At 49.5% G+C, this 20004-nt stretch overlaps 1 pseudogene; it reads left to right on the forward strand.

The window, feature by feature from the left end:
* The window catches only part of LOC133362791 (inward rectifier potassium channel 13-like), a 13567-nt pseudogene extending 1516 nt beyond the window's left edge, over positions 1-12051 (forward strand).
* The last annotated feature ends 7953 nt before the right edge of the window (positions 12052-20004 follow it).

A 20004-nucleotide genomic window follows, 5' to 3' on the forward strand; every position in this document is an offset into this window, starting at 1 on the left:
GTGTGCAAACATCTCAGTGGGATGCAAGTCAAACAACAACAACCACAAGACAACTTAGATTAAGGCAGTCTAACTCTGTACTACAACATACATGGCCAAACCAATACACTTTTCGAAATCACCAAAATAAAGCCATGAAAGCAATGACACAGAGGGGCAGGAGGATGTCTTCATGCGGCAATGAGGCTGTCAAGGACGACGCTACGTCACATTATTACAATCAAAACGTCAAACCGATTTCCTGCTTAAATGAGAAGCGAGGCATTGGTGGCTCGTGTTCTGTTCACATGTCCTGAGCCACTGGTGGGAATTCCACGTTCCCATGGCAGGAGCACTTCTATCCAGAGGACAACCACTGTTGACTTCCCGAGAAAAAGAGGTACTCGTTTTCGACCCCACAAGGCGGATGATGTTCCCCTCCCTCCCCCCGTCCCCCGCGCTCTTGAACGTGACGTCACCTCCGCCTCGGTCACTGCAGACGTTCCAGTTGCCAATCCTTATTTGGGCAAAGCCACGCCCAGTGACGGGCGGCTCATTAACATAAAGAGTTCGTTAAAAACGTCACCAGTATATTGCGACGGTCTCATTAACATAATTTATTCATACGTACCCAGAAGTGACGTCATGTCACCTACTACCGCGTGACGTCACGAGGTCACAGGAAGCTGTCGCTCCGCGCGTGCAGTGAAATCCGAGGTGAGAAATTCTCATCGTCGTGGTGGTTGTTGTTGTGGTTGTTGTTGTTGTGGTTGTTGTTGTTGTTTACCAAGGTAGAGCCTCGCTCTCTCTCTCGTAGGGATGTCAATAGAGCAGCAGCAGCTTGTGAATCGATGTCCAAGTTGGAACTTTACAACGCGGGGCCTAGACACGCGGGGCCTTGCCTCCTGCCCTCGCCTGGTCGCGTTTGCTTTAATTCCCTCCCTTAAGTTTAATTTGTCTTCACGCGGCTCGCTACTTTGTCACTTTGGTTTATTGTAGATATAACGCAGTTTTTTTTTTCGTTTTTTTACCAGCCCAGCCCGCCTGAGCTGCTGTACCGCTCTTGTTTACAGAAGCTACCTGCCCACAACAACAACAACAAGGTGGGGTTTTGTCAACGCGTGTGTCAATGTTTTGACTTGAAACTTTAGTAACTGCAGCAATTCATATTCTTGGTTCTTTCGGTAAAATCACGGAGATAAAAAAGAATAACAGATAATAATATTAAATTAAAAAATTTGCAAATAAAGAATAAACCCACGACGTTTCGATCGCAACACAAGTGGTGTTTATTTTAATTTAATTTCATGATCTGTTATTTTTATTTCCTATCTACGTGACTTTACCGAAAGAACCAGACTACGCGTGTCAATATCTGTCTGTCAAAGACGCTGAATGTGGAGGAAAACTGGGCAGTGTGTGACAGTGTAAAGTATATTAACTCTGATGAACACGGAGGTTGTAACAAAACAATAGTTTATTTTAGTTTTCCTCTGGAACTCTTTATAAGAGTGGAAGCAGGAAGTTAGCACAGCACACACACGTGCAGCAGCTGACGTCAGATCTGTTCATCCCATCATTCAAGGACATCTGAGCCTGGCTTCATACCGCTAAGTTGCCACTGAACACATTCCTGCTGCTGCGGAGGGAGCTGCTAGGAACGTCGGGTTGCTCGCTCAATGGCCTGCAGGGTCAACGGCGGCGTGGTGTATTCCGCAAATATGCCGACTGTGAGGGCGGGCACAAGCCGGCGTGATTAGGTTAAACGTTGAGTTTTATAAGGGCACCACGGGGTGACCAGCCCCTCCCCACCCAGCCCCACCCCTCCCACCCCTCCCACCCCTCCCACCCCCCACCCAGCCCCACCCTCCCCACCCAGCCCCACCCCTCCCACCCACCACCCAGCCCCACCCAGCCCCTCCCCACCCAACCCCTCCCTTCACGACGACACAACAATCCCCTGTGGGCTGGTGTAACCAGGAGGTTCCTACCAGTATTAATTTACGCATAACACAAATAGGATTGTTTTCAACACCCTTTGCTATGTCAGCCGAATTTAGCTTTCATAAATATTCTTTTGTAGCCAGACAGCTGAAATTGTTTGCTCAGAGCTTTGGGTTAACATTCATTTTGAAGATACTAGGGCTTCCAGGCATGTTTGTGACCATTCACCCTCTCATTGTGTGCCATAACAGCCCGTGTGATGAACTTGGTAAACTTTTTCACTATATCATGCATATCTATGAATAAGTATAGACGTGTAAGTCACGTGTGACTGTGTATATATGCATTCCGCTGTGCCTCGATACTGACGTGTAGATGGTGTGGATATTCTTTTTTCTGTCTGCAGCTGTCGCTTCCTCTGTAGAATTGGTCTGATGGAGCAAAGGCACTCGGCGCAGCTCGGTGCGACAAGGCATCAATGCGACCGGTGTGCATACAGCACGGATCATACTGGACATTTGACACGGCACCAGAGAACTCACACAGGAGAGAAACCCTTCAAGTGCAGTGTGTGTGGGAGGGCGTTTGCACAGTCATCAAATCTTGTAATACACCAGAGAACTCACACGGGAGAGAAACCCTTCAAGTGCAGTGTGTGTGGGAGGGCGTTTGCACAGTCATCTGATCTTGTAATACACCAGAGAACTCACACGGGAGAGAAACCATTCAGGTGCACTCCGTGTGGGAAGGCGTTTGCACAGTCATCTACTCTTGTAAAACACCAGAGAACACACACGGGAGAGAAACCCTTCAAATGCAGTGTGTGTGGGAAGGCGTTTGCACATTCATCTGCTCTTGTAGAACACCAGAGAACACACACGGGAGAGAAACCCTTCAAGTGCACTGTGTGTGGGAAGGCGTTTGCACGTTCATCTGCTCTTGTAGAACACCAGAGAACACACACGGGAGAGAAACCCTTCAAGTGCACTGTGTGTGGGAAGGCGTTTGCACAGTCATCAAATCTTCATACACACCAGAGAAGACACAAGCATCAGAAGATCCACCAGGAGTGGAGTCTGAAATCAGCTTGTGAAAGGTCAACGTGCTGCAATGAGCCCATCTGTCATCAAACAAGAACCGGAAGAAAATCCCAGCTTGGACACTTTTAGAGAAATCAAGGTGGAATATGAAGAGGTGAAGGTGAAATGTGAAGAAGTGATGGTGAAGAGCGAAGAAGTGAAGGTAAAATGTGAAGATGAAGATTCAACTTTAAAATGGGACCTTCACATCGATGGAGGCAATGTGAAGCAGGAGGATAATTCTGACTGTGAGGCAGAGCGAGGCAACTCCCAGCAGTTTGTGGAAGTGGAGGTGTGGGTGGACTTCCTCCGAGACAACACGAAGTCAAATGGAGACCCGGTAGATGTTTAAGCCAGAGACAATGTCGCTCCAATAGATGCACCTTTGTCACAGGCCTTTAATGACAAGAATGTGAAGTTGAACACTCAGTTCCTAGGTTCAACCTGCAGGGTAAGAGCGGCCAGTCTTTGTGGACCTGTGTCTTGGGTAGATCTCTAACCAGGAGCGAGAGCCAATAAGCTCCCAAGCATTCACTATGTTCTCATCATAATTGCATTTACATGGTGCTTGCTTAAACGCCTCTGGCAACTCGGAGTTTTAAATCGTATCTCGTCTCAAACACTCGAAACATCCCCAAGTGGCAGCTGCCCCTGTGGCACAAGGTGGTGGCCCTGCACCGGCCTGCGTGTGGACAAGAGCCTGTCTGGGGGGCGATGGTTGATGTGGCATCTCAGTTGTGGAGTTTGTAGGTAATGTTTAGAATTTGCTACATTTTTACCCAGATGCCAGCATGCAATGGCCGACTCGTTTTGAATGGTGCATTAGTATGTTGTACATACACTGTTAAGCAGACGGTGCGTATTTTTTAAATTAGCTTCTTGTTAATAGGATGTAAACTAATAAAGCATATTTCAGTGCAGTCATTCAATTTTGTTCTTATGCCTGTCAATAATTTAGACTGAATACTTGTCTGATGGTGTGCGTACATGTAACCTTTTGTCTATAAGGGTCAAACATTGAATAAGTGATGTTATGACACAGTGTGTGTTTTGCAAGTAACCTGTACAGATAACTCAGGTGAGACTCATTGTGCTTGTGATACAGGTCAAAGGGTATTTTTGTGTTTTCAGGAAGCATCTCCCTCTGGAGCAGCAACTCATTGTCTTTGAAATAGCGAGCACGCTCGGATCATTCATCAGTTACAAGGGATACCACTTAAAAGTTACACGTAGAGGAGATAGATTCTCTACAACACGAATTATAATTTTGTATTATGTGTTGACGTAGATTTTGTCGAATTAGAATAAGAAATGCTCCTTGCTGATTAACGTCTGGATGTTCACAACCATGGGGTTGAAGCAAGCCTGACCGCCTGCAGCCCCCTCACGACCATTCACGGCCTTGGGCCAGGAAAGTCACGAAAAAATTGCACACGAACGACGCATCCACGCAAACTCCCGATGCTCCGTTTTAAAGTTTGAAAATGAAACAACTTTGAATTGTATTATGTTTTGAATTTGATGATTGTGTTTATTCATTAAAGCTTGTTATTTTACATCTGGAAGACTTCATTGAAAACGACATTTAGTGTGAATTTTCTCTCGTCGTGAAGTAGATGGCCTTGCCGGGGTTCTGTTTGATGCGGACTTCAACTGGTTGGGGTCGCGGGGTTGAGATGAGGCGACACAGAGCTGCTGGCCGTGCCAGAAGACCGCCGTCTGCAGATCGATTCCAACGCGATCGAACGTCTGTCCCTGCGCCTCCGTCGTTCATGCAGGGGGCGCGTAGGTTTGCATCGCCCCTGCATGAAAGCGATGGAAAGTGCAGCGTTCGTCACAGATAAATGAAGTCGTGTGCTTGTATATTTACGTATAAATTGTACACCACAACCGGTCCACAGTTGACTTGCACTGAATGCTGCAGTAATTATATTTTGTGTAAAACATTCCTTTGTTTCGCGGAGACACTGTTAGATGAAAGACGTCTTGTCTGCTGATCTTGTTCATATCTGTGTACATCGATATCCCACACTGCTTGCACTACACACCACACAGGGAAATAGAAACTAGAACGACTTCCGGGGATGGGCAAAGATCGAGGAATCTCTGTCAATGGAGCGAGTTCAGTGTGTTCGATTCAACATCTCTCAGTCCCTCTGTGTCTCTGTTCGCCTCTGTGTGTCTCTCTCTGCCTCTCTCTGTGTCTATGTCGTCTCTCTGTCTCTGTGTTCCTCTTGTCTGTGTCTGTCCGCCTGTCTTGTCTGTCTGTGTGTGTCTGTCTATCAGCGTCTGTCCCACCGCAGTCAACGACTGTCAGTAGCAGCAGGCGCCCGTTCAACTCCCACGACTACACGCCACTCAAACTTGCTCCCAACACACAGACTGTAGGGGCAAGTGCTGTTAGCGAGCACCTATTAAGGGTGGGACGGCACACGAGGGGGTGGGTGGCCAGCACCACGCCCGGCCGCCTTTGTCTCCCCAGTGCTGGCGATGTTGACACACCGCACCGGGTACTCGTTTGAGGCTGAGTCGACGTAGGGAGGCTCAGGACCGGCTCAGAAAGTGGCCACTGGCGGCGTTGGCCACGAGCGGGAATGGAACTCGGCTGGTCGGTGCGGAGCGCAGCGCTCACCACGTCACTGCCAACAACGACAAACTTGAACTCTGACCCCGCTCTCTGACGTCACCGCGCAGCGTGACCTCATCGGCGACAAACGCCAGGGGGCGGTGTGCCTCGCAAGTGACGTCATGTCACCCACTCCCGACCGCGAAGCTCTTGGGCGTGACGTCACCTCCATCCCAGTGCCAATCCTTATTTGGGCAAAGCCACGCCCGGTGACTGGGGGCTCATTAACATAATTTATTTAAGTTACAGAGCCGCTCGTTGCGGGAGGGGAGTATTCACTTTAAGATGTTTCTAGTGCGTGTTCATGTTTCCTGTTTGTTGCCGTTGCACCCGATTCAAGAGCCGAATGGCTCCCGGGGCGACACCGAAAACTTGAACTTGAATCCCGGAAGTGACGTCACGGCCTGTGCCGCGTGACGTCACGAGCAGCAGCAGCAGCTGCTCCTGCCGCCTCGTGTGAACTGCAACCCGAGGTGAGAAATTCTCATCGCGGTTGTGGTGGTTGTGGTTGTGGTGGTGGTGGTTGTTGTGGTGGTGGTTGTGGTGGTGATGGTGAGGTTGTGGTGTGATGGTTGTTGTGGTGGTTGTTGTGTGGTGGTTGTGGTGGTGGTGGTTGTGGGGTGGTTGTGATGGTGGTGGTTGTGGTGGTGGTTGTAGTGGTGGTGGTTGTGGTGGGTGGTTGTGGTTGTGGTGGTTGTGTGATGGTGGTTGTGATGGTGGTGGTTGTGGTGGTGATGGTGATGGTGGGGGGTTGGTGGTTGTGGTGGTGATGGTTGTTGTGGTGGTGTTGTGGTGGTGTGTGGTGGGTGGTGGTTGTGGTGGTGGTTGTGATGGTGGTGGTTGTGGTGGTGGTGTAGTGGTGGTGGTTGTTGTGGTGGTGGTTGTGGTTGTGGTGGTTGTGGTGATGGTGGTTGTGATGGTGTGGTTGTGGTGGTGATGGTGATGGTGGTGGGGTTGGTGGTTGTGGTGGTGATGGTTGTTGTGGTGGTTGTTGTGGTGGTGGTTGTGGTGGTGGTTGTGGTGATGGTGGGGGTTGTGGTGATGGTGGGGGGTGGTGGTGGTGGTTGTGGTGGTGGTGATGGTGGTGGTTGTGGTGGTGGTTGTGGTGGTGGTTGTGGTGGTTGTGATGGTGGTTGTGATGGTGGTGGTTGTGGTGGTTGTGGTGGTGGTGGTTGTGTGGTTGTGGTGATGGTGGTGGTTGTGGTGGTGGTGGTGATGGTGGTGGTTGTGGTGGTTGTGATGGTGGTGGTTGTGGTGGTGGTTGTGATGGTGGTGTTGTGGTGGTTGTGATGGTGGTGGTTGTGGTGGTTGTGATGGTGGTGGTTGTGGTGGTAGTTGTGATGGTAGTGGTTGTGTGGTGGTTGGTGTGATGGTTGTGATGGTTGTGATGGTGGTGGTGGTGGTTGTGGTGGTGGTTGTGATGGTGGTTGTGGTGGTAGTGCTTGTGGTGGTGGTTGTTGTGGTGGTGGTTGTGGTGGTTGTGGTGGTGATGATGGGGGTGGTGGTGGTGGTTGTTGTGGTGGTGGTTGTGGTGGTGGTGGTTGTGGGATCTTTGTCTGTGTCTACCTTCATAGGTGCTGCTACTCGCTACTAACAGCACTTGCCCCTGCAGTCTGTAGAGGCTACACGGGGGATCTTTGTCTGTGTCTACCTTCATAGGTGCTGCTGCTACTCGCTACCATCACCACAACCATCATCACCACCACCATCATCACCATCATCATCACCATCACCATCATCACCATCATCGTCACCATCACCATCATCACCATCATCACCATCGCCACCAGGGTACATCGCCATCGTCATCATCATCACCATCATCACCACCAGGGTACAATCACCATTGTCACCATCATCACCATCATCGTCACCATCATCACCATCGCCACCATCACCACCATCATCACCATCATCACCATCGTCACCATCATCACCATCATCACCATCATCATCACCATCGTCACCACCAGGGTACCATCTCCACCACCAGGGTACAATCACCATCGCCACCAGGGTACATCGCCATCATCACCATCATCACCATCATCACCATCATCATCACCACCAGGGTACAATCACCATCATCACCATCGCCACCATCACCACCATCACCACCATCGCCACCAGGGTACAATCACCATCACCACCATTATTACCATCATCATCATCACCATCGCAACGAGGGTACAATCACCATCGTCACCATCATCGTCACCATCACCATCGTCACCATCACCACCATCATCATCGTCACCATCATCACCATCGCCACCAGGGTACAATCACCATCGTCACCATCATCGTCACCATCACCACCATCATCACCATCATCATCGCCACCAGGGTACAATCACCATCATCACCATCATCGTCACCATCACCACCATCGCCACCAGGATACATCGCCATCGTCACCATCATCGTCACCATCACCACCATCGCCACCATCATCACCATAGTCAACATCACCATCATCACCATCATCGTCACCATCATCACCATAGTCAACATCACCATCATCACCATCATCGTCACCATCATCACCATCATCGTCGATGTGTCTCTGTGTCTCTCCCCGTGTCTCTGTGTCTCAGCGTGTCTCTGTGTGTCTCTGTGTCTCTCCGTGTCTGTGTGTCTCTGTGTCGCAGCGTGTCTCCCCGTGTCTCTGTGTCACACCGTGTCTCTGTGTCTCTCCGTGTCTGTGTGTCTCTGTGTCGCAGCGTGTCTCCCCGTGTCTCTGTGTCTCTGTGTCTCTGTGTCACACCGTGTCTCTGTGTCTCAGCGTGTCTCCCCGTGTCTCTGTGTCTCAGCGTGTCTCCCCGTGTCTAAATTCCTCTTGATATGCAGATTCCTTTGTCAAGGCGCCCCTTCCCCCCTCCAACCCAGCTTAAATATACGCTGCCAAGCCTGGTGGTGTTTCATTCAGACGCCGTCTTCCCGACAGACCTGTTCTTCACCTGAGGACGGCTGCTTGCGTTGTGGCCGAAACGTCGTGAGAATTGTATTTTATTATGTTAAATTTGTCGCCAGGGCGTGCAACCTAGACGGGGCACTGACACCACAGCGAGCCAGACTCGCAGTGCAGGCAAAGCCGAGAAGACCCCCGACCCGGATGAGAAGCAGCGAGTCGGTGACTCGACCCAGTCGCCTGCGGCGCCTGTGTCCCTGGCCGTGGAGGCCGGCCCCGGCTCCCCCCTCCCCAGGCGGACACCGGCCCCACGGCGTCCCCGGGGGGGCGGCGGCGGCCGTCTGATCGGCCGGGACGGCTCGAGCCGCCGGCGCTGGGCTCCGCGGGGTCCCCGCGCCGCGCTGCGCCGCCTCGGCGACCTGTGGACGTGGCTGCTGGAGCTGCGCTGGGGGTTGGTGCTGCTCGCGTTCGCCGCCCAGCTTCACGCTCTCGTGGCTCCTGTTCGGCCTCGCCTGGTACGCGCTGGCGCTGCTGCACGGCGACCTGGGCCCCCGCCCCCCTCGGGCGCCGTGTGCGTGCGGCGGCTCACGGGGCTGCTCGCCGCATTCTCGTCGCCCTGGAGACGCAGCTGACCGTGGGCTACGGGGCCATGCACCCCGACCCCGAGGCGTGCCCCGCGGCCGCCGCGCTGCTGGGCACGCACATGGTGCTGGGACTCATGCTGGACGCGTTCATGACCGGTGAGAGAGGCAGTGTGTGTTAGTGTGTGTTAGTGTGTGTGTGTGTTAGTGTGTGTGTGTGTTAGTGTGTGTGTGTTAGTGTGTGTTAGTGTGTGTGTTAGTGTGTTAGTGTGTGTTAGAGTGTGTTAGTGTGTGTTAGTGTGTGTTAGTGTGTGTGTTAGAGACAGTGTGTGTGTGTTAGTGTGTGTGTGTTAGTGTGTGTGTTAGTGTGTGAGAGACAGTGCGTGTGTGTGTTAGTGTGTGTGTGTTCGAGACAGTGTGTGTGTGTTAGAGATAGTGTGTAAACACCACCACCACCACACCACGTGTGTACCACCACCACCACCACACCACGTGTGTGAACATCCCCACCACACTCCACGTGTGTGAACATCGCCACCACACCACGTGTGTGAACATCACCACCACCACTCCACGTGTGTGAATATCGCCACCGAGGAGACGGAGGCTGACGGGTGTGGTGCTGGCCATCCATCCCTTCGTGCTCCTCCTTCGTATGTGCTCGCAAACAGCACTCGCCCCACAAGTTGACTACGGTTACACCGAGGACATTTGTCTCAGCGTGCGTGTGAGCGAGTGAGACGCGGCGGTGTGGAGCGGGAGGAGGGAGTGTGGCACAGACAGAGTTGCCGTCGTTTTGCTGCCCATACTCCGCTACCGTGGTGGTTTTTAACTGCCACCGCGACCCGCACCGTTTGGGGTTGCGTGGCTATAATCGCACTCCTCCGTGGCTTTCCGAATTCCAGCGTCCATCGCAGGCACGGGCTCCCACAGTCTCTCGCACGCTCCCTCACATTCGCGCGGGATGCAGTCCTCTGATGAAGCTTTCCTGCCAACGTTCAAAGCGCTCCTCTGTCAGCCGTGTGTGTGGCCCCGTGGAGCGGGGGGCGGCTGCTGAGCCGATCCCAGCGGGACTCCTTGCGCGCACGTTGCCACTCGGGACCTCTCCTGGAGATGAGCGACACAGTTGATGTGAGGGTTGGCCAGAAATGAGCATCTTGACCTCAAGCTTCCGTGACTGTAGCAATTAATAAGCTTGGGTCTACGGGACGTTTCATCTTGTGTTGCGATCGAAGCGTCGTCGTTTTTGTTGTTTTTTGTTATTTTCTTTGAGCCTATCTACGTGACTTTACCCATTGACCCAAGAATATCAATGAGCACGATGTGATTTGAAGCTTTCGTGACTGCTGGAATCCACACCCCTTTGGTTCTTTCGGTACAAGTCAACACAAGCGGCCGTCCTCGGGCGGGAAACATATAATCCAGCAGTGGATCTGAGCTAGTTCACGTTGATTACCTCGCGTGACCCGACCAGCAATGGCCGCCCATTGTAATCTGCGTGCATTCGTTACTTTCCCCTCTTCGCACGCGAAGGGCTCGCGGCGTGTGACGTCGTCGCATCTATCCCTCCAAGGAACGAAACGGGAACGGATTTCTCGACAAATCTTGGCCGTCCACTCGACGACGCTAGTTTGTAATTACTGGCGAAGCGTCACACTCCCCCTTGTAAATGTTGTGGCTTTGCTCTCCTCCTCCTCCCCGTGGATTCGGCGTCCGGAGCAGCCCCCCCCCCCCCCCCCCCGCCCGTGGCTAGAGCCGTGCCCGGGACACGTGGGGGGCTCCTCTGAGTTTCCGCGCCACGTGGCCGCCGGATTCATGGGGGTTGGCGGGGGGGGGGGGGGGGAAGTAAACGCCCGTTTCAATGCTAGTGATGCGAGGATAGACGCAGGTCACCTACAACGCGCACAACAGGCACTCGGCCTCTGTGCATTAGGCAGAAACCGTCCACGGTTCCGGTAGAACTGCTTTGTGGTCCGCTTTTCTTAGGGTCACTATCAGAATACATTTGGATAAACCTCATCAAGAGGTCACCGTCTCCCAAGTTTGTGAGCGACCTACGACGGAGTGCGAGTCCCCAACGGCTTCTCGGTCTCGTGGTTTGGCACCGAGAGCGCCCTCGGGGTAGTGGTCAAGTTGTGACGTTTGACAGTGAAACTAAGCGGTGCTCGCGAGAGTGGAGATGATGAGAAACTGAGCGGAGACGAAAGCTTCAGGTCGGTGGTGTGAGCACAATCGCAGTTTGGCTTCATTGGGTGAATGCGGCCCCCCTCAGCCCAACATCCCGACGTAGCGGGACCCTCCCGGGTCTCTTGGGACGCGCTGTGCGCGCGACAATTATTAATTGACCCCGGCGGCCGAGCCGCCCCCGTGCCGCCCCCAGGAGAGTTCGTGGCCAAGATGGCGCGGCCCAAGCCGCACCACGGGCACCATCCGCTTCAGCGACGTGGCGGTGGTGTGTTGGGGGGGCTGCGGCGGGGAGACGACGCCGCCGCCGCCCTCGCGTTCCGCGTCGCCAACCTGCGCCCGTCGGCGCTGCTGGACGTGGCCGTGTCGGCCGTGCTCTACCGCTCGCGGCCGGGCCGGCCTCTCCGCCAGAGCGCCGTCGACTTCTGGCCGGACCAGCTGGGGGCCCGGCCCTGGCCCTACTTCCTCTTCCCGCTGACCTTCCACCACGAGCTGGGCCCCGACAGCCCCCTGCTGCCACTGCTGCTGCGAGAGCCGAGGTGGCCGGACGAGCACGTGGAGCTCGCCTTGTTCCTGCAGGCCACCTGCGAGGGCTCGGGCACCGTCTGCCGTCAGAGGACCTCGTACCTGAGGTCGGAGGTCCTGGCCGGTCGGCTGTTTGCGCCGATCGACGTCGATGTGGAGCGCGGCGTCGTGGACCTGTCTTTGTTCGACGTGACGGTGGCGGAGGTGGAGAGTGGTGTGTAGTGGATGCTCGCGGAGTCTCGGCGACGACACGAGTCGACGCGGGTATAAAGGGGGACTGGCACCGCTTGATCCGGCTACGAATCCAATCGCCTCCGCCATCGCCATCATCGTGCGAGGAGTCGCCTCTCATCGTTGACAAGGCAGCTTCGCTACTGCGCGCAGAATAGCAGCACGTGGCACAGTGAAATCACTCGGGGATGTTAAGAGCAAAGTTCAAAATTACTCCAGCGGTTGTCTGCTAATGAACTGGCCCAAAGCGAAGCACTAACTGCGTACAAGTGGCATTTGCTGTGTACCTTGTGTGTTGCTTAAATGAATGTGATCTGTAGGTTTCGTCGCGACTGACCGAGTGCCCACGTGCGATCGTGGCACCTGTGGCTCGCCCTGAATGCAATTAAAGTCTCGAGGGTTGTCCAGTCCAACCTTGCTGCTTCCTCGCGTCGTGCAGAGCCACCTTGCTGCCAATCCACTCTCGAGCGGGGGATCTTCAGCCACATTTTCCAGAGCCACGTAAAAGAAAGCTGACATGTGCTGGCGGGTCATGTAACATGTGTGGTGCTTGTGACCACTAATCTGTATGTCTATAGCTCTCCAAACTCTACCGCTTATTCATCTCACACGAGCCATCAACAAACTATACACTACACTATACACTACACTATACACTACACTATACACTACAATACACTACTATACATTACCATACATTACTATACACTACACTATACACTACTATACACTACTATACACTACACTATACACTACTATACACTACACTATACACTACACTACTATACACTACACTATACACTACACTATACACTACACTATACACTACACCAGCGGTCGGGAACCTATGGCTCGCGAGCCATATATGGCTCTTCCGGTGACGGCATATGGCTCCCAGACAATTTTGAGTTGAAAAAAATAATAATAATTTTAAAAAATCAGTTGGAACTGATTTTTAAATACTTGTGATATTGCTTAATAATACTGTGTCATTTTAAAGTAAACAGAAATTAGTTTTGAAGATAAATTTTCACGGGTCACGGGCCCTGTGACCCGTGACCCGTGGGTCGGGTCGGGAACCAATGGCTCGCGAGCATGTGACGGGTTATTGTAAAGGTGTAGAAATCCATTTGATCAGATAGCCAACTAGTTTATCCGCTTCAACCCTTGTAACGGAAAAGATGGCGAAAATAAAAAAGACAATGATTACCGTGCATTCCAGGCTGCGTGGGCAGAGGAATTTGCATTTGTGGAGAGAGCAGGATCTGCGGTATGTCTAATATGCAATGATAAAATTGCATTGATGAAACGGTCAAATATAAGCGGCACTTCGATACGCACCATGCTTCATTTGCATCGAAATATCCAGCGGGGGACAGCAGGAAAAAAGGCATGCGAAGAGCTACAGCGGAGAGTGCAGACGAGTCAGCAGCAACTACGTGTGTGGACCAAGCAAGGTGACGGGAATTCCGCTAGCTTTGCGGGTGCTTTGGCAATAGTAAGGAATGGAAAGCCATTCACAGATGGCGAGTATGCCAAAACATTCATGCTTGATGTGGCCAATGAACTGTTTGATGACTTCCCAAATAAAGACAAGATAATCAAACGAATAAAAGACATGCCTCTGTCAGCAAGAACTGTTCACGATCGTAGCATCATGATGGCAAATCAAGTCGAGGAAACACAAATTAAGGACATAACGCCGGGACATACTTTTCTCTCGCGTTAGATGAGTCAACAGACGTTAGCCATCTATCTGAGTTCAGTATAATTGCCAGGTATGCTGCAGGTGACACACTGCGTGAGGAAAGCTTGGCTGTTTTGCCAATGAAAGGGACAACAAGAGGAGAGGATTTATTCACGTCTTTCATGGAGTTTGCTAAATAAAAAAAACTACCGATGGATAAACTTATTTCTGTCTGTACTGATGGTGCACCCTGTATGTTGGGGAAGAACAAAGGATTTGTAGTGATTCTCCGTGAACATGAAAAGAGAGCCATCCTAAGTTTGATTTTAAGAATATCTTTTAACTGTTGAATTCCTATTGGGAAATAATTTGCCTAGTTCCTTTCCTGTTTGAGCAAGCGTATTAATAAAGATGTCGATACGAGTGTAATAATCCTTCTGAGATGGCTTCGGAATCGGTCCTCTTTATTTTCACCACAATACACTTTACTCACACACGCTCCGTTGCTGGCAGACAACAGAGAGCGGGCAGACTTCACACCAGTTCCCACCGCGCACGTGGCACCCAGAGCCCCCGTACGCGCGTGGCATCTCGCTCTGCTCGTTCCCCAGTCTGCCTCTCGATCGTTCTCTCTCACTCCCTCTTAATCCCTCCGTCACGTGGTCCCCCCGGCCAATCCTTCATGGACAGCCTCGACCATTCTCGATGGTTCCCTGTCAATCCCGGGACCACGCCTCTCATCCGGCTTCCCATTAGCTGGGGCCCCGAATGGCTGGGCCAATCACTCCTGATGACATGCCGTGATCACGCCGGGGCCATGCTCCCTATCTCAACCCTTATTGGCTACAAAGCAGGATTGGCAAGCCAATCCCCACGTGAACCCTCATGGCTGTTATTACACGAGTATTAACGTGAGTTTTCTTGCAAATTAATAAAGACCTGATTTGTTTTGAAAGATGACTGATCGTACGTTATTGCTACCATGTTTCCTTTAAAAAACACGGACGAGTTGACATACACACACGAGTGTGCATCCAAACACGACTGTATATACAGCGGTGTGCATTACACACGAGTGTGCATGTGTTTCTACGAGTTTTAACGTTAATATACTTGCAGAACAATAAAGACCTGACATGTTAAAGATGACTAATCGTCCCTTATTGCTACAATGTTCATAGCGAACACGTGTGGAGGCGAGTTTCAGGTGAAGCATCTCCATCACACAAGTTTACCCTTACCTGGCAGCATCGTGGCAGTCCGCTGGTCACACTCATGACGTCACACTCACGAGCTGTAGGGGCCAGTGAGACTTCCCAAATCTGACTGTTGACTGATGAAGCTAGTTTTAATTACAGACGAAAGGTCGTACTCACATTGTAAATGTTGTGGCTTGGCTCTCCAACACACCGGTGTGCTGTACTAGTGACTAATATGCATGTTCTGTTTACGTGACAACCCTAACTAGTTGGCTTTGTCGGGTGGTAGTGGGTTTCAACGACACATTGTATATTTAAGCGATCTAACCCAAAAAACCTTTAATATGGACATTATAATAAACCACGCTTACAAGCTAAACCATTCAGATGATTATTCAAAGTTCATGGCAGAGTTTTTTAATATAAAACACTCGTTTTCTAGAAGCACCCCGCTCAACACGATTGTCATTAAATATATTTATAAAACAAAGTCAGTACAGTATAAACTTGCACATTTTATTCCAAATCAAGCTCGAGATCACCAATTTTTGATATTTCAGGCTCTATGTCGCTTTATAATCCTCTAAACTTGCAGCAGTTTAGAGGACATTGGGGGGGTGGTATGTACATGTTGTTAGTTTTGCACATTTACAATGGCCTGTAAACTGTGATCAATTTATCGACTATGAATATAAGTATAAAATGTTGCAATGCTGATGGAGATATTCTAAGGGTGCATGCTTATAGCGTGGTGACTTGATTTTATGGATATTTTAAGGACTCTTGTTGATGGTGTGTCTAAACAACGAAGGTTATTTGTTATATTCGATCAATTAAAACGGTTACAATTGCTCTGGATACCCATCTGGATGGTATAGTTTGTAAGTGTTGTTATTATATAACCATCATCAGTCTATAGCAGTGTGTATTTACACTGATGTGTATGTACAGTGATGTGTGTGTTTTTATTTACCACGTGTTCTCACGGTAAGTGCATTGAATGTGGAGGGTTACCAGCCCATCGCAACAGTCCGGAGACCTCGTGGGCCTCTGTGATGTCTATGAGCCTTCCCTCTCGGACATTGCTCACATTGACCACAGCTTTACCGCCCTGCACCGCTGATGAGGTAGGGGGTTGTTTTTACAGAACTTTACTCGTGGGCAGGGGAATGCCAAACAACAGGGAGTGTGATAATTGGTTCTTTACCCTTCTATCTGGCAACAAAACTGACACCTTTTTGCAAGGAGTCATGTTTGCATAGACCGCAATACCTGCAGTCATAAATACAAACAAAAGACATAACTCTGATAATGTGCACTGTCCTTGAAGTTGATTGGTCCACACCCGAGACAGCTTTCCTTCGAGCCTAGTCTCATATGGGTTGGACCAGATGACGCCAAAAGGCGCCTTTTGGCGTCATCTGGTCCAACCCATATGAGACTAGGCTCGAAGGAAAGCTGTCTCGGGTGTGGACCAATCAACTTCAAGGACAGTGCACATTATCAGAGTTATGTCTTTTGTTTGTATTTATGACTGCAGGTATTGCGGTCTATGCAAACATGACTCCTTGCAAAAAGGTGTCAGTTTTGTTGCCAGATAGAAGGGTAAAGAACCAATTATCATATTTTTACTGGCAAATGAGGTCCCCATAGTGTAGAAACAGGGAGTGTGGCTCTTCCTTTGAACAAAATAATGAAGGGGCCAACCGTGGCGGTGAGCTGTAGGAAGCTGTATGCCCCACGCGTGGAGTGGTGATTGTTCCTGCCTGCACTGAAGGTGAACATCAGTGTCGGGATGCGGGCAAGGCCGATTAGTCATATGCCTTTCATAATATCCAATATTAGAACCATACTGCTCGAATGAATACATTTTGTATGCATATATATACGAACTGCGGGCTGTGGGATTTGAATTGCATTATAATCACTCGTATCACATTGCGGTCGTTATTAGATTCACACAATCCACTGCTGGATCTGCCCTCTCAATGGATTCGAGAGTAGGATGGCGACAGCGCCGCAGCTGGATGCAGTCCCAGATCGCTCTCACAGTTTATCAACCGTCACCACACCTCGTACCTTACCCACGTCCTTCTTCACTCACCACCGCTCTTCTTACTTTCATCTTCCATCATATAATTTATTTTATTATTTTCATTATTACTTTGGCGTCGCCCGAGTTTTGGGTGGCGGCAGATCCCTGCACCAAACCCGGCCGGCCTGCGTGTTCACTGCACACGCCCCGCGGCGCTACAACAGCTGACAAATGCCGGCTGCGGCAGTGTCACACAACCCGCCTAAACAGCCGCATCGCACAGAAGATTGTAATAACAAATAGTATAAAAGTGTAATGTTTAATATAATGTATAAGGTAATATATAGTATCATAATTGTATAGTGAATATACAGCAGTATGGTATACAGTAGGGTGGGTAGAATAATACATAGTGTAATATTATAATGTATAGTCTAAGGTATAGGGTGGTGTATAGTTATACAGCATATTATTTAATGTTGGGTTTGTCTATGGCAGTATATAGTACGGGGTAGACTCGTGTGATGTAAGAGAAAAAAGTGTAGCTGGAGGCATATTCTGTTTTTTGCGACGTAAAATTGTAATGTATGAATTTCTGTTAGTAGCTCAGCTTATTGGAGAGTATATTTAGTATACTAATGATACTGATGTAGTTCATATTTTAGTTTTTTACGTGGTGGTTTAGTTACTGCAGCTCCATACTATTAACATTCCTTCCCTTTATGAATGCTAACCCTACTCCCTCCCTTTGATGCTGCTAATCCTGCATAATGCACGGGCATAATATGACTTTGAAACCCCCCGCCCACCTCCTACGCATTCCACAAGTAGTGACTAATCACCTAATTGCATTTCAACATAATACGTATGTACATCTCACTGCATCCAAATCCTTTGTTCTCGCCTTGGCCTATCATGGACTTTGTCTTCAATTGTAATTTTTACATTAACAATCCGCATATCTAGCAACATAATACGTATGTACATCTCACTGCATAATTGTACACTTCCGTTTGAATAAGGATGTGCATCTCCATGCATTATTCCGTGCTTCGAGTTAATTGCTAATATTCACCCCCCAATGTCCTCTAAACTGCTGCAAGTTTAGAGGATTATAAAGCGACATACAGTCTGAAATATAAAAATTGGTGATCTCGAGCTTGATTGGAATAAGATGTGCAAGTTTATACTGTACTGACTTGTTTTATAAATATATTTAATGACAATCGTGTTGAGCGGGGTGCTTCTAGAAAACGAGTGTTTTATATTATAATTTCTGCCATGAACTTTGAATGCTCATCTGAATGTTTAGCTTGTAAGCTTGGTTTATTATCATGTCCATATTAAAGTTTTTTTGGGTTCGATCGCTTAAATATATAAATGTGTCGTTGAAACCGCCCCCACCCGACAAAGCGAACTAGTAAGGATTGTCACGTAAACAGAACAAGCAAATGTTTCACGAGTACAGCACCCGGTTGTGTTGGAGAGCAAGCCACAACATTTACAATCTGAGTACGACGTTTCGCCTGTAATTAAACTAGCTTCATCCAGTCGACAATCAGATTTGGGAAGTCTCACTGTTTCGTTTGCTTATATTGAAGCATAGATGTGTTGGACCACGCAGCTGCGCTCTATTGAAGTATGCTGCCCTTTGTCGGCATGCATTTATTTAATGTTTTATTTTAAAGACACATTTATATACTTCAGCGATCTAACCTAACAACCTCTATTATGGATGATATTGGGCCCCGAAATCCTACGTGTTAAACTCGTGTGTATGTGTTTAATATTTTGGATGTTTTTAAAAATAATTATTGCATTGAATTTGGAGAGGTTACCAGCGCCTCGCACCCGTCCAGAGACCTCGTGGGTATCTGTGGTGGCTACGCGCCTTCCCTCCAGGACATTGCTCACATCCACCGCAGCGTTACCGTCCGGCACCGCGGATTAGGTAGCGGATTCTTTTTTTCCGAACTCTGCTCGTGGCTGGGTAATTCCAAACAACAGGATGGTCGTGAAAAAATACTACTGTCTGTATGTACATGGATCTGTACTTCTGTGTATGTCCACTCGTGTGTTTATTTACACTCGTTGATGTGGATATGTACATGCGTGAATGTGTGTGTATAGGTATGTAAAATCATTTGTCGCACATTTGTTCGTGTAGTAGAACGCAATCCCTTTGTACGTACACTGCTGTGTATGTACACTCGTGTGTGTATGCGCACTTGTATGCATGTGCACCCGTGTGTGTATGTATGAGGCAGTGTGTATGCACATTCGTGTATGTTTCTACAGCGCTGTGTATGTCCACTCGTGTGTGGGTGGTGTGTACATGGGGGTGTATATGTGTACTCGTGTATGATTATGTACTGGAACAAATGAGTTTTAATATTGTGTCGTACAAAGAATGTAGGGCAACGTGGTAGGAATGAGACTCCCCGCTCGTGGTGCTCAATGAATGAAAACAGCGCCACTGAGCAGACAGAGCCCCGCCCCTACAGCTCGTGCGTGTGACGTCATGAGTGTGACGTCATGAGTGTGACCAGCGGACAGCCACGATGCTGCCAGGTGAGGGTCAACTGTGTGCTGGAGATGCTTCGCCTGAAACTCGCCTCCACACGTGTTCGCTATGCAAGATTGTAGTAATAAGCGACGATCAGTCATCTTTAACCTATCAGGTCTTTATTGTTCTGAAGTAAATTAACGTTAAAAGCGTTAGAAACACATTGCACACTCGTGTGTGAATGCACACCGCTGTATTACAGTCGTGTTTGGATGCACACTCGTGTGTGTATGTCTACTCGTCCGTGTTTTTTTAAAGGAAACATGGTAGCAATACGTACGATCAGTCATCTTTAAAAACAAATCAGGTCTTTATTAATCTGCAAGAAAAACTCACGTTAATACTCGTATCGACATCTTTATTAATACGCATGCTCAAACAGGAAGGAACTAGGCAAATTATTTCCCAATAGGAATTCAACAGTTTCAAGATATTCTTAAATCCAAACGCTACCAAT

Source organism: Lethenteron reissneri, unplaced genomic scaffold (genome assembly GCF_015708825.2).
Source record: "Lethenteron reissneri isolate LAM-NWPU_2019-01 unplaced genomic scaffold, ASM1570882v1 scaffold_1619, whole genome shotgun sequence".
Taxonomy (NCBI): Eukaryota; Metazoa; Chordata; class Hyperoartia; order Petromyzontiformes; family Petromyzontidae; genus Lethenteron; species Lethenteron reissneri.